Here is a 9883-nt window from a genome sequence, read left to right on the forward strand (position 1 = left end):
GAAGCAAGCCAAGAACTACTAACTCTAAACAGGTACATGGAGCAATTAAACCTGCAAGGAGGGGGCAGGGACGAACTAGTTTGGAGATGGACAACATCTAGACAGTTCACAGTTAAATCGGCTTACGTAGCACTCAAAGAAGGACCAATTATCAAAGACAGAATCTGCAAAATCTGGAAGATAAGGGCTCCCCCAAGAATGCTAATTTTCGGATGGTTGGCAACACGAAACAAGATCCTCACACATGACAATCTGCAAAAACGTGGGTGGAATATAGCAAGTATGTGCCTTCTATGTAAGAAAGATAGAGAGACGGTCAGACATCTGTTTCAGAACTGCACCTACACCATACAATTGTACCAAGCACTTTCACTCGAAAGACCGTATCAAGGATGGCCTAGATTAAAAGCAAATTACATCCGAACTGGTACTATCGGAGCAATAAATCAGGCGCAGAAATCAGCAATTGCTATCATGCAATTCATAGTATGGCGGGAAAGATGTAATAGATGCTTTGCGGATACAAGCAAGACAGTGGAGGAACTTTTGGAGGAAGTGTTGGCACTGTTAAAGGCTTATGACAAACCGGTACGATCGATACAACTGGCACAGGATGAATCGCGTACACATAACGCGCAAGGAATCGGATAATTAACAGGGAAGGTAAATGAAGAAAGCCGGAGACAGCAACTGGTAGGACACAAACTGGGACTGATACGATCAAAGGAAGAAATACACCTTCTGGTACCGAACTGGTACAAGGCCTGACAGGGACAACATAAGCCCAGTTAAGGGAAGGAAGTCGTTGTTGCAACTTCAGGAGATTAATAAATGTTTCAATTAGTATTTGTTTAGATTTTATTATTTTTACTTTTTTTAACTACTTTCATATTTGCTGCTCAAGATGTTTTGAGCATTGTTTATTTTCAATTTGGATACAAACTTTGTAACCATTTTCTCAATTAAATATGGGCATGACCCCTATTATTTCTCAAAAAAAAATAAAAGAAAGTGGTACATTCGATTCTTTTTTGTCTGTAGCATTTAATAAAATAAAATTAAAAAAATAGAATATTTACAAAAAAATTTGAAAAATGGTAAAGAAGTTCTACTTTAGAACGTCCGAGCAGCCAAGCGGTTCTCTTTGGCACGGATATTATAGTTTAAAGAGCTTTTTTTTTTAACGCTGACGCTATACTGTAAAATTTCTAGTTTAGTCGGTAAAAAAGTTAAAAAAACAAATTCAGAAATAATTATTTTCAAATTAGACATTTTGTTTCAAATTAAAAGGCAAATTATTTCTCAAAATATTATTTTCAAGAATAATTATTTTAAGTCAAAATGTTATCTGAAAATTACTTGTCCATAATATTCCAGCAATATTTACAAAGGATGACAATCAACAATTTCGATTTCACTACACTTAAATTTATAGGCAAATAATTCGAATCGATGCTATTTTAACCTCTGGTGATTTTACCTTTTTTTTTTATTTTTCTTGTCTTAGACCAGAGTTCAATTACTCCTAATCTAGTGATCATGTCTCAAATTTTTTTACAGAATAAAAAATGGGATCAATCTGACTTTAACCATTGAGCTGACCAAATTTAAAATATTCCAATATAATTTCCACCTAAAAAAGAATCCAACATAATTTTATCTATCTTTTTAATTAATCACATATTTGTGAGACTTATACATTGCTAACATGTACATATGTACAAATGTATGGTTTCATAAAGCATAATACTGAGTTTCCATATTATTTAACTTCAGACCTAGTATTTCAGACTTATCAATATTTATTTTCAAGTCTGATATCTGTTTGAAATCAACGTCTTATCTGCATAGTTTAAATTTGATTGGAATAGATACGAGAAAATAAAATTTTCAAGGCCTTGCTAAATTTTCTTGGAATTTGCTTGGAAATTTGATTATACTAATTCAGCCATATCGGATGATACGAATGGTTATCCTCTTGTCTTCAAAATTTGGTAACCTCTTAGAAAGGCTAGCAGGTGTAAAAAGTGAATAGATTGTCAATACAATTGTCAGTGAGGTTAAGCCAATACTAATCGACCACTACATCAATATTCTTTTTTGTTTGACAATGACAACTGCATTAGAATTGTTAGACAGAGACAGGGAAGACCAAATGGAGACTAGGTTTTGCATATTTGTTTTATTTTCTTGTTTCACAGACCCAATTTTCTTCTCTTTTTCCTTGTAAGTAAAGAAGACTTGGTGCAAGAGTAGTCTTCCTTTTTGTAAGATACTGTCATGTTCCCAATCTGGTTTAATTTATTCTCCGTATGCCACAAAAGTTCCCGTAGCTGGTGTTTGTATTTGTCTCCAATTGTCAAGATGTTGATTAGATTCGGGAAGCATGTTATCCATTGTGAACCTAATAAACTGGTACTCTGTTAGTTTTGAAAACCTAGCAGAGATATAATACTTGTGCAAATTGTATATTTTTTTCAAATATCGGTCGGAAGAATAACAAATCCCGGATCTTTCCACCTACTTGTCTAACTAAATTAAAGACCTCCAGAAGCAATTTTCTTTTTCTTTTTATTAAAAAGAGTAAGAATGTTTTTCATAAGAAGCACTTCTGGTATAAAAAAATATACATTAATGGTAAACAAAGTAATCATATCATATATATATACCCTTGGATATAATAATATTAGTTGCAAAATTTAAAACTTCAAATAACCAGCTAACTTGGTAACAGGTCATATGATATGACTATACTTTCACGTTGATTACTTGTGTGTGTTGTAGGTTCAAGAGATCAAATAATCTGATCGAGTACACTATTGTATGTGACAAAATCGTACAATTTGAACTTCGAAACTATCTTAATAAATAGTAAAAAAGAATTTTAAAAATGTAAAATTTGCACATTTTAATATAGATTAAACATCTAACGGTTTAGATCGACTATTTGGACTTCGAAACTAGAGATATGAGCGCGAATTAAAACAGTCCGTTTAATTCACGAAATAGCGTAGCCTTACTATATATATATATATATATATATTTCTCTTTTCTTCCTCTAATTTTCTGTTACTTATTATTGCTTATTTAGGTCAATTATTAATTAATGCATACATACTTGATTTGTTAAGATAATGTAAATAATTAGTGTATTGTGGACCATTTTTTTAAAGTGAGAAGTAAAGAAAATGCATGAGGTCTCTATCATTAAATCTGAGGAAAACCATTGAATATCAGTACTAACGCTTCCGCCTAAAGATATATGATATATGTCTGTACTTTAGAATGGTAAGATTTAAATTATTTTTCTATTTTATTTTGGATTTACGAAATTGATTTTCAATGGTTTGTATAAAAGCTATACATATTCAACTAATTTTATATATAAATATTTTCTTATAATTTTGGATGAAAATTTTAAAGGACAATTTTTATTCCCTATTATGTATGCACATATATATATGTTAATGAATGGATTCCTATTGAAGATGCAATATGTTGGAGATCTTTAACCAAGAAACATCATGTCATGGATCACATGGGAGCTCCTTTTTTTATATGTAACTAAAGTCCATGTAGAAAGGTATTTAAACATTAAAAAAAAATTGGAAAAAAAAAGACAATTCTACACGGACATTTAATCACATGGGAGCTCATTTTTTGATATGTAACTAAAGTCCGTGTAGAAAGGTATTTAAACATTAAAAAAATTAAAAAAAAAAAAAAAGACAATTCTACACGGACATTTAACTAAAATTCGTGTAGAAAGGTATTTAAACATTAAAAAAAAAAAAAAAATAAGAGAGCTACATGGACATTTAGCAAAATATCCGTGTAGAAAGAGTAATCGTAAACGAACATTTAGCTAAATGTCCGTGTAGAAAGAGTAATCGTACACGGCTGTTTATGTAATAATCTGTGTAACTTGGTTATTTTGAGAGCGACGCTGGCAAGTGTTTGTACACAGTTGTTTATGTAATAATCCGTGTAACTCTCGATAATCGCACACAGGTAAATATCCGTGTGTAAATATTCAGGAATTTCTACACCCTCACATTGCACACGGCAGGAAATCCTTGTAGCTCCTCTGTTTATGTCTGTGTACAATCACTTATTCTGTAGCAGTGATAGCAAATTTCTGCAGCTCTTGTTCATTGTCAATTTGAAAGTTTCACCTCTCCTGTCTATTATTTTCCAAAGAAGTTTCTTTTTTAGGGTTCCTTTTTGCTAGGGGTGTCAATGGGTACGGTACGGGTCGGGTGGAGACATTTTCATACCCATACCCATTAAAATTGACCTTACCCATACCCTACCCATACCCATTAAAAATTGATCTTACCCTACCCTACCCTTACCCGTTAATATTATCGGGTAACGAAACGGTAGGGGTGAATAATAGATAATGCTAGTATAATAATTAGTTTTATTATATTTTACAAATTAAACATCAAAAAATAATTCATTTTAACACATATATAATTGCATTTCTAATAAAAAATAAAATAAATGTGCAATCAATTCCAACTAAATTATTTTTTATAAAGAATAAAAATTCAAAAACACGAATATACATTTAAGTGGGTTGAAAATTGAATTAAATATACATTTAAGTGGGTTGAAAATTGAATTGAATATATATTTGGATTTTATAATTACCCTATAGGGTAACGGGTACGAAATAGTCATTATCCATACCCTTACTCATTTATTTAACGAAAAAATATTCTTACCCATACCCATACCCAATAAGCTAACGAAAAAAAAATCTTACCCATACCCGCCTTATCGAATACGATACGGGTCGGGTAAACGGCTAAAAAGGTACCATTGACACCCCTACTTTTTGCTCTTCTTTTTCTTCGGTCAGCTTTCCGTTTAATTTGAATTTCAAAGTTTGATCACACATCATAACCAACACGTCATGACCATTCTTCGCCTGCTGCAATTTTTTATGCTATTTTTTCTGCTATTTTTGTTACAGTGAAAATTAAACATGATCACTATATAGCACGTGATCCAAGTCACGACATGCTACGCTATGACATGGCACGACACAAATTTACTTCCTTAACAGGACGTGAATACTTATGTCAAAGCACTTTTGATTCAAGTCACGGCATGTATTTAGAAAATAAATAAATGTAGATAATATTTGAATTATAAATTTTCATCTACATAATTTTATGATCTGATGATACTAATTAATACACGTTATTTCTTATAGAATTCTTCCGGATTTTACACTCTTCGTTACTTTGTAGAATTCATTTGTCGTGTTGCTCACTCATCACCTTATAGTGTATAGTATAATTTCATCAAAAAAAAAAAAAAAATCTCTATTTGTATTATATTTTGTAAGAAACAGATTTCATGAAAAGTAAAAGAGGTCCGTACGTAGATAAGTTTCCGAATTATTTAAATTTCCAAAATTTACGATTTTTGGTTTCATTTCTGTCGTCACTTCTGCTTTTGTAATTATGAATTAGAAGAAAAAAAATTGGACTGTCCGCAGGACTTGGACTAAGCAAGTCTTAGTAGGCTCCACAGCCGTGTCACCAGAGCTGTTTCTATTAATGAAATGATTGAAGAAGAAGAAGATACAAGTGATGGTTCATATCTGAAAGACTTTGAAAGGGTATACCGTATGTAGTGGGTTTCAAGGATCCGTATCCTCCCAGGTGTACCTGACTCAACACAATTGAAACAGACGGTCCAGATTTACTCTCAGCGAGTGTGTGTTCGGGATGATGTAGCTAGGGACAGTATTATTTGTGCTTTGAGATCCGTGCCAAGTTAAAAAGAATAATTTTGGATCGACCAATTCAATTCTACTCAGTCCGGTAACCTGAGGGGATGTGAATTCGATCGGGTTTCACATAATCCTTTTTTATCAAGTTAATTATTACTGTTGTCCTTGTCAGCCACAATTTTTTTTTTTTTGATAAAATGGTACATACCACTGATTTCATTAAGAAACGAAACCTACAGAGTTTATCAAACGTGGTACCAAACCTCTGGTACCTGTCTACACACATCCTACTACAAAGTAAACGATACATCAAAGAAAATCACATAGCATACTACAAATTGAAACTAGAGAAATAGTTTGCAACACAGCCACAATTAATGCAGAGAGTCGGAGACTATTCATCAATTGACTTTGAAACAAGAAGACTTCGAGTCAACACTCCAAAGGAGAGGAGGCAAAATTTTATTCATAGAAATTATTAATTCAAATTTATGAAAATAGAAAGAGTACATCATTTTCAACAAATATAATTCAGAAACATGATCGGTTATGTAATAACCGTTCTTAATACGAAACTATCAAGAACGGCTATTTTCTGAAGAACCGTCCCTAAAAGTCAAGAACGGCTAAAAGTAAATGTCCATTCCTAATATAAAACTATCAGGAATGGTCGTTTATAAACGACTGTTCCTGATACTCATTTTTAAGGTCACCTTTTAACTTTGCCCGTTCTTGATAGATATTAGTATCGTGTTTTTGGTTTGTCCAACCCTGATGTGCCAATACCAAAAATGCATTCTCCACTAGTGCGACACTATAGTGTGCGTTATTGCAGTGCAATATGGGCATAGTGTCTTCTTTTAGCTATTCTGATATAACACGATAAATGCTATTTAAACGTTTGATAAATTAACCCAAAAAAAAAAAAATTGAATTTGCCTTTTTTTATCCCGATTAGATTTTATTTCTTATATATTATTCATTTTTAGTCATTCGAAGGAGCTGCTCTCGCATAAGAAATGAATGGATTCACATCTCATGATTAAAAAAAAAAAAGGATAATTAGTAGTTTACTCATCAAACATTAACCTTTTTTTGTATAGAGGAGGGTTTCAATGCCTCATGTCTTTCATACTTCATCATACCTCATATTTTATAACTTTGTTTTCAAAATCTAAATTATCGATCTGAACCGTTCAACATGATATCTATGCTAAAATATAGTTAGGGATAAAATTTTATAATTTTTGAAAATTTTTACTATTTTTTAAGATGAGTAGAATTTTTTTTTTAACGGTCAAAAAATAATGATTTTATACCTATCTTAAAAAATAGTAAAAAAATAAAAAAAATAAAAAATTTCATCTCCATGCATATTTTAGTATAAATATTACGTTGAGCAGTTCGGATCGACAGATTGGACCCTTCTCTTTTGTGTATTAGTTGATTTCCAAAATTCTGAGGTAAATTTAATTGAGATTAAGTAATTATTTAAGGGGGGAGGTATCAAAATTAATGATATTTTAATGGGCAAATATCCAAATTTAAATTTTGGATGAGGGAATATATATAAAAGAGGAGAGTTCCAATGTCTCATGTATTTCATACCTCATTATACCTCCTCTACACAAAAATGCCCTTCGGTCGTTAATTTGTCCTTGCCAATAGATACCCTCCAACAATTTTTTTTTATTTATAAAAACTAATATAAAATAATATAAACAATTAGAATGACCTTTTCTTTCATTATAAGAAAATACAATTAATTATGAAATCCAGTGTTTATGTCATGCATATTTGGATTCGTGGCCAATTTTGTGGTCAACAGATATGATTCTAAATTGATCCATCAATCCATCTATCTTTTCAGAATTTTACAAAACACTCCATCTCAATATGATTCTTGCATCCACTTTTAACAATTTGTTTCTAATCGCTTTATCACCGAGTTTTAAAGAATGCTTATATAGCCTTGCAGTTACATGAATCTCTTTACATAGGCTTTTTCTGGGATCAAAATTTCAATTATATCAATTTCTTCGGACTTTGCTATAAATTCAGACTCTTCTGTTTATTCATTTATTGGCTGATAGATTCATCAGCGTTTTGGATTAAATCAATCACCAAGTTTTGCATTACATGTCCTCCAGCTTTAAAAAGAGAAAAAAAAAAAGCTAATCATTGCTTTCTACAATTTATTATGTGTGTATAAATACAAATTAATTTATCGATATATACTTAAACAACTGAAAATAAAGGTAAATTTGAGTATACATTTTGTAAAGCAAGATTGTAACGAGTCATAACAAAGTATGTTTATTTTTTTAATGACAAATAATATATATTTATTTAAAATTTTGATTATATGTTAGTTGTATCAATTGTTTCTTTAAATAAAGAGAGAAACGTGGGAACAAATACGTCATTCCATCTGAATAATAAGAATAGAAAAAAGAAAATTCTCATAGAAGTGAGGATGTATATGTGATATGATTAATAAGTTGTGAAATTCTACTATTTTTATGAATTTATAATTAATACGCAAGAATCAGAGACAGTTCGATAGATATCGAATGTTCAATCAGAGTTATTTGCGCATAAAATTAGTTTGATCTGTTGTTCATCAGACCGCTCACTTCCCTAACAGGTGGTAGTAGATACAGACATCTGAAACAATTAAAGTAATTCATATTGTATTTAAAAAATGTTTAAATATAGACAAACATAAAATTAAATTAAATAAATTGATGTTCAATAACAGAAAACGAATTTTATATAAAGTTTAATGACTATTAATAACCCTTTTTTCTATTCTTTTTTCCGGGAAGACCATTAATAACCTAGCCATCAACTGATGCAAAGGGAAACGAAGGGTAAAGATATTAAAAGAGTAGATTTTGCTTCATGCAGCGAACTAAGTCATTTGGGCACTGTTTTCACTATATTGTCGGTGCGCTGCGTAAAGTAAAAATTACTCTGTCATTAATGTCATTACCTTTTTCACTGGAGAGCAATATTTCTCAAACCGGACAAGAGCAATATTTCTCTGTTGCCGCTTTTTTGATATGACATCTGTTACTAGTTTCAGACGGGTGGGTCATACAGAAAGATTTAATTTACTTACGAAGCCCACTTCATATAGTAACTCGCTTCAGGGAAGGTTATGAAAGCTGTGCAACAAAGGAAAAAAAGCTTGCTTTCTTTTTCAACTTCCTAAAAGCAGGGGTACCTACCTGTCATTCTATCAACGCTTGACTTGATTGGAGACAATAAAAGCAGCATTTCAAAAGATGCGTTTCCTCTGAGATATCTCATATTCTGCATGACCAACGTGTCAGCTGTCTATTCGGGGATAGCGGGGGCAATATTATTTCAGCTTTGAGATTCGTGTAGAACGTTTTTCAACGGTTGAAATTTTCCAAAAAGTCATACAAAATATGAGATATCTCAGAGGATGTGAATTCACAGTTGAAACGATGCAGCAGTTTCAAATTTTCAATGTATATGTAGATTTGGAGATTTTCTTGGAGGCGAAGAGATGAAGGGGAAGAACAAGAGAGAGAGAGAGAGAGACTAAGAATGAGTAGCTTTTATGTGGAGATGGATGCTGCTTCAATGCATACAATGGCAAGTTTATACATATTCTTCAAATTTCTACTTTTCTTTCTTAATGCATACAATGACAGTGCTTTTAGATTACTGACAAAGATAGGGGCCTTTCTCTAAATAGTTTTCTTTTAGTCATCAGTTCGTTTGTTTGCTTGTAAAATTACATTTTTGTATTGGTACCATGAACACTTTTTTGCTGATTTCTGAATGAAATCAGTGGGATTTATTCACTATTTCTGAAAAAAGCTTTCTTTCCCCTTGCATTGTTTTGACAGTTTGGATATGGCTCCTTTAGTGTTTTTGTAGTAGACTCAGCAATTCTTTTGCTTGTAAAACTATTTTTTTTTATTGGCACCGCAAACACATTTTTTGCTGAATTCTGAATAAAATCGATGGGATTTACCCACTATTACTGAAAAAAAGTAAGAAATACAATGACAAAGAAATTTGTATCTATCTCCTTGCATTCCATGTTGCAGAATATTCCAAAGAAGTTTGCAAAAATCTTCAATGGTTCAATGAGAG

The sequence above is a fragment of the Carex rostrata genome, chromosome 28 (assembly GCF_964058835.1).
Source record: "Carex rostrata chromosome 28, lpCarRost1.2, whole genome shotgun sequence".
In the NCBI taxonomy this organism is placed as follows: Eukaryota; Viridiplantae; Streptophyta; class Magnoliopsida; order Poales; family Cyperaceae; genus Carex; species Carex rostrata.